The sequence below is a fragment of the Trachypithecus francoisi genome, unplaced genomic scaffold, assembly GCF_009764315.1.
Source record: "Trachypithecus francoisi isolate TF-2019V2 unplaced genomic scaffold, Tfra_2.0 Lachesis_group17, whole genome shotgun sequence".
Taxonomy (NCBI): domain Eukaryota; kingdom Metazoa; phylum Chordata; class Mammalia; order Primates; family Cercopithecidae; genus Trachypithecus; species Trachypithecus francoisi.
In genome coordinates this window covers 65,417,994-65,423,993 of record NW_022681462.1, presented here as the reverse complement: position 1 = coordinate 65,423,993, position 6,000 = coordinate 65,417,994, and the positions used below count along the sequence as shown (strand labels likewise).

Here is a 6,000-nt window from a genome sequence, read left to right as displayed (position 1 = left end):
GCCACATATCATATGACTCCATTTATATGAAATGTCCAGAACAGGCAAATCTACAGAGACAGAAAGTAGATTAGTGGTTGCCAGGGGATGGGTGGAGTGGAAATGGGTAGTGACTGCTAATGGGCACAGGGTACATGAAAATGTTCTGGAGTTAGATAGTGGTGATGGTTATATAGCTCTATAAATATATTAAAAACCACAGAACTGTACATTTTAAGATAACAAATTTTATGGCGTATGAATTATATCTCATTTTTTTTAAAAAAACACGCATTGTTAGGACCACCCCATATTTATTTAGTTCCACTTTTAAACTTCCCTAAAAACTCTTCCTAGATAGACTAAAGCTTGTCTACAGAGCCACAGTGCCAACAACACTGACTGGTCAAGGTAGTCATGTACCCAAGAACTACCCTCATTTCTTTCTCTGGCCACTCAGTTGCCTCTTGGCATGGTGAAGACATGCTTAACACTCACTTGTGGGATTAAACAGAATAGAGTGTGAGTCGCTGAACTGAGAAAGGGCAAAGCAGAAAAGAGCTAGAACAGGGAATAAAAAGAAGGTATCCATCTATCATCCCAGCTACCCCTTAGAAAACTTTTGTGAGGACCATAAAAACCACACTTTCTCAGTTGACAAAATTCCTCATCCTTAGGTCAAACATTATAATTCCTCAAATCTGATTTTACACATACTGGCTTTTTAATAAAATCTGATTCTGTTTTGACCCTTACACAAGAATGCCCTTCTCAAAAGAACTTGCTCTTTGATACATGCATGAAAAATGAAATTTTTTAAAAATTTTCTTTAGGGGATGATTGATAACACAACAGAGTTCCTGTACATATCTATCATTGTATAAAATATGGAGACATTTATAACCGGTTTTTCCCATACGAATGTCTAGAAACTCACCTATTACATGAAGTGGGGTGTACCTAATTATTTCTTACATGCCATACTGTTCCTATCTCTACCTCGTACTACAGCACAAAAAGATGCATACATAAAAAATACATTTAAGAAAAAGACACACAAATATTTGTGTGCCCAGTTTCTGATCTTTTTAAACAGGGTTAACTGGGAATCTAATAAAAAGTGGTTTTCATTAAATTAATATAAGTCAAATCTTAGAAAGAAAGCAACCATGACCCATCATTCTAACTTTAAAACTAGAAAATTTATATGATTTGTATTTTTATTGTTTTTAAGAGCCTTCTAAATGGTAAGAACTACTGAAAAAAAAATATAGGTAAGAGATTAAGCAGTTTATCTCAACAAAACATCTGAAGTTTCCACCTCTGTCCTAGGAACAAAAATAAACAACCTTCACATAGATCTGAAAGCTAAGCCTTACACAGATCTTATGATTTCCATTTTACTTCAGAGTATACAGTATAAAAGCCTGGGTATGGTTTAATTATTTTATTTTATTTTTTTTTGCCAAACAGCACTGACCTAGGTATGGTTTTAAAAAATAAATATGTGGGCCAGGTGCGCCGACTAACTCCTGTAATCCCAGCACTTTGGGAGGCTGAGGTAGAGACCACCTGAGGTCAGGAGATCGAGACCAGCCTGGCCAACACGGCAAAACCCCGTCTCTACTAAAAATACAAAAATTAGCAGGGCATGATGGTGGGCACCTGTAATCTCAGCTACTTGGGAGGCTGAGGCAAGAGAATTGTTTGAACCCAGGAGGTGGAGGTTGTAGTGAGCTGAGATTGCACCATTGCACTCCAGCCTGAGCAACAAGAGTGAAACTCTGTCTCCAAAAAAAAAAAAAAGTGTATCACTGCGATCACATAATAAACGTTCCACTTTTATCACAGCTCAGAATTTGTAACTATAAATATTACTCTCTACTAAGAAAGTAAAATTATCTTGTCCTCTATATTGTAGAGAAAGACAGCATGGAATTCCATCAGAGTTATAAGATCGAGGTTGTAATATGCAGTTGAAAAACAATACCTAAATGGAACAAATCATCAAATATTACTACAGCAAATGTCATTGCTTGAGCCCAGGAGTTTGAGACCAGCCTGAGTAACATAAGGAGACCCCGTCTCTACTACAAAACAAAAACAAACCAATACACACTACAAACCGCCTCCACTCTGTCATGGGCAGAACTATAGAATTATTTCCAAATAACACAAATAACTGAAGTGGGGGTGATCCTATCTAATATAAAATTATGGGAAATTTTAGTTTTAGTTTTAATACAGTGCTGCATAAATAAGTACACCAAAGCACTACTTCAGATATAAATAACATAGAATCACTTACTCTTGGTAGGTGAAAGCCAAATAACATTCTCCCTTCACTTTCATGTACTAAATGTTATTATTACATTTGGTACAGTCTTGTTGATATTTTAAAAGATAAACCAAAGAATTCCCACCAAAGCTACTTAAAATGTATTTGTTTAAATTACAGCATAAATGCAGATTATCAAGTTCAATTTTCTAAGCAAATAATAGTAAGCTGACAACTGAGCTTATGCTGATGGTCAAAAGGTCCAGTACTTATTGAGAATATTTGGAAGATACAGAAAAATCTGAAAGTTTGGGCATATGTTAACCACAGAATGGGACAATATAATCATGCTTCTGGATGACATTTAACAAATTTATGGAAGGCCTCACTGCAAATGAGGCAGTAAATCATTAGTCTACTTTCAGAGGCAGAACTGATATGCCCAGGCCTCTGAGTGCAGATGGGCTCTGGAAAACCAGGAAGTGAAACACCGTATGAAAAAACGCTGAACAAACAGAGAAGTAAATGGATGCAACCTTTCCTGACCAAAATGGAACTTTCCAGAACATTCCATTAAAGCTTCAACCCATGTTACTTGACATTTCTCAGCCTGGTTCTGAGAATGCCCTAAATAATGCAGTGACAACTATCAAATACCTGTACTTATTTGTATACATGTGGATGGGTGCACAACTATAAGGTAATTTTTAAAATTCTACAGAAAATCTGAGTTCCTTATGCATTTGTCTCAAGCCCTCCTTCTTGACATCTAAGGCTTCTAAAAGCAATATATATCTCTTTTATATTTTTATCATAAAAATAAACTATCAATTATATATTATTGTACATATATAATTTTTTTTGAGAGAGAGTTTCCCTCTGTCACCCATGCTGGAGTACAGTGGCATGATCTCAGCTCACTGGAACCGCCACCTCCCAGGTTCAAGTGATTCTCATGCCTCAACCTTCTGCGTAGCTGGGATTACATTCATGTGTCATCAAGCCTGACTAATTTTTTGTATTTTTAGTAGAGACAGGGTTTCGCTACGTTGGCCAGGCTGGTTTTGAACTCCTGACCTCAAGTGATCCACCCACCTTGGCCTCCCAAACTGCTGGGATTACAGGCATTAGCCACCATGCCCGGCAAAATAATTGCTTCTTAATTCAAACTTAAAAAAAAAAGAAAGAAAGAAACAAAGAAAAATAAAAAGAAAACACATGGGGAACGCCAAAGCCCTAAAGAAAAATTTTTCTTTTTTTTTTTTTTTTTTTTTTTTTTGAGACGGAGTCTTGCTCTGCCGCCCAGGCTGGAGTGCAGTGGCCGGCTTTCAGCTCACTGCAAGCTCCGCCTCCCGGGTTCACGCCATTCTCCTGTCTCAGCCTCCCAAGTAGCTGGGACTACAGGCGCCCGCCTCGTCGCCCGGCTAGTTTTTGTATTTTTAGTAGAGACGGGGTTTCACCGTATTAGCCAGGATGGTCTCGATCTCCTGACCTTGTGATCCGCCCGTCTCGGCCTCCCAAAGTGCTGGGATTACAGGCTTGAGCCACCGCGCCCGGCCTCTTTTTTTTTTTTTTTTTTTTTGAGATAGACTTCCACTTTTATCACCCAGGGTGGAGTACAAAGGCACGATCTCGGCTCACTGCAACCTCTGCCTCCCTGGTTCAAGTGATTCTCCTGCCTCAGCCTCCCAAGTAGCTGGGATTACAGGCACCACGATGCCCAACTAGTTTTTGTATTTTTAGTAGAGATGTTTTCACCATGTTGGCCAGGCTGGTCTCAAACTCCTGACCTCAGGTGATCCACCTGCCTCAGCCTCCCAAAGTGGTGGGATTACAGACTTGAGTCACCATGCCCGGCCGAGAAAATATTTTTAAAAGAAATCTTCCATGCCTTCCGAAGTTACAAAATTCTTAAAGGAAGTATATCCAGAGTACTAAGCCAAAAGTCTGGAAATCAAGCTTCTGGGACCTGACCTGACACTAGAGTGACCATGGCTAAATTACAACCCACTGGGAGCAGAGTTCCCTGGTTGCTAACATTTGGATTGGACAAAAGGCATACAACTGGGCCAAAATAGACCAGAAGGTTTCCACAACCCCCTTAGTTCCAACTTCCTATGACCCTATAAAATGATTAGACTATATTTGATTGAATTGTATATTGCACACCATAAGGGAATGTACATTTATGAAGAGTCAGAGGACTCGAAATATTCTATGACACTATGCATTAAGTTTGGAGCTACACAGCTGAATAGTAATACAGGGCTAGGAGCTTTCAATGTTTTATTTTTCATTTCTATGGAAAAGAGGTGAAGTGGACAGAAGGGATGTCTGAAATTCTATCCTGAGGCTTTAATATTTCAAATATTGTTTTGCATCTTTTTGTCCGTTTTCTTTAAAAAAAAAAAAAAAAGGAAAAAGGAAAATAAGCTGCTATTAGCAAATACCAAGCCAACAGGGAAAATTCTCCCAACACCAACATCCAAATTAACCCCATCTCCACCTCTTCCAGATCACAGGACATCTGGACAAAGGTTTAAAAGTATTTGACTTATTGACAGCCATTGTGGAAATAACTTTTCAGAAAGTACGAACCTACAAATGGGTAGTTATAAGTAACTAAAAAAACCAAGAACAAATGCAACTGTTTCAATTAGCAACAATGACAATACAGTAAAAAAAGTCTTGAATTTGTTCACTTTCTAATGTATTCCCTAATTTTGTTTTTGTAATCCTAAAAATCCCATTTTAGAGAATACAAAACAAGTTACAGACTAGATCAAGTCATGTAAATTCAGGTGTGGTAAAATCAGATTAAAGATTAAGAGACTAGGGCTTTTTTCCTCTTTGGGTATTTTAATTTAGGATAATGTCTGACTTACTGGTACCAATATAGATATTAATGAAAACATTTCTGCCACGAAGACTGAGTTATAAGAGATGTCTGTAAGTACAGCTAAGAAAGAAGTGATACTTAATGGTTTTGTTTAAAAAGCAGCAACAGGCCAGGCACAGTGTCTCATGCCCATAATCCCAGAGCTTTGGGAGGCTGAGGTGGGAGGAATGCTTGAGGCCAGGAGTTTGAGGCCAGCCTGGGCAACATAGTGAGACCCCTATCTCTACAAAAAAAATAAAAATACAAAAATTAACCAGCATGGTGATGCACACCTATAGTCCTAGCAACTTGGGAGGCTGGGGTGGGAGGACTGCTTAAGCCGAGGAGTTGGAGACTGCAGTGAGCTATGATCACACCACTGCACTCCAGCCTGGTCAACCAAGCAGAACTCTGTCTCTAGAAAAAAATAAATAGATAAATAGTGATAAAAGTAGTAACACTTTGGGAAAGTTACAAGAAAATGCTGTTCCTAAAAAAATATAACATCCATGAAGACAAAACCCTAATACATATTTTTTCATTTATGAATGAACTACTCTATCACGTCTCATCGTCTCCTTATAAATGGGTAGCTTCACTGCCACTAGCATTTATCCAACATGCTTCTTTATGAAAATCGGTCCTGTGGAAAGTCTGGAATCACCAACAAGAGATTTTACACTTGTTACCTAAGGGTAGCATGAAATCTGTGTGTGTATTTGCACATGTACATGCCATATATATATATATATATATATACACACACACATACATATATATATATAAAACTATAGATGTATGCTTCTCCTTGTCTCTTCACACAGAAGTTTCTCCCCCCAAATCAGTCAACTGTTTGTGCCCAAGT

General features: G+C 38.2%; 1 non-coding gene across 1 annotated transcript; it reads left to right on the top strand.

The window, feature by feature from the left end:
• Positions 1 to 4,552: 4,552 nt before the first annotated feature.
• LOC117063159 lies at positions 4,553 to 4,612 on the top strand. The gene has a single exon (XR_004428773.1). It is a non-coding gene; the product is annotated as a small nucleolar RNA SNORD75 (small nucleolar RNA).
• Positions 4,613 to 6,000: the final 1,388 nt, after the last annotated feature.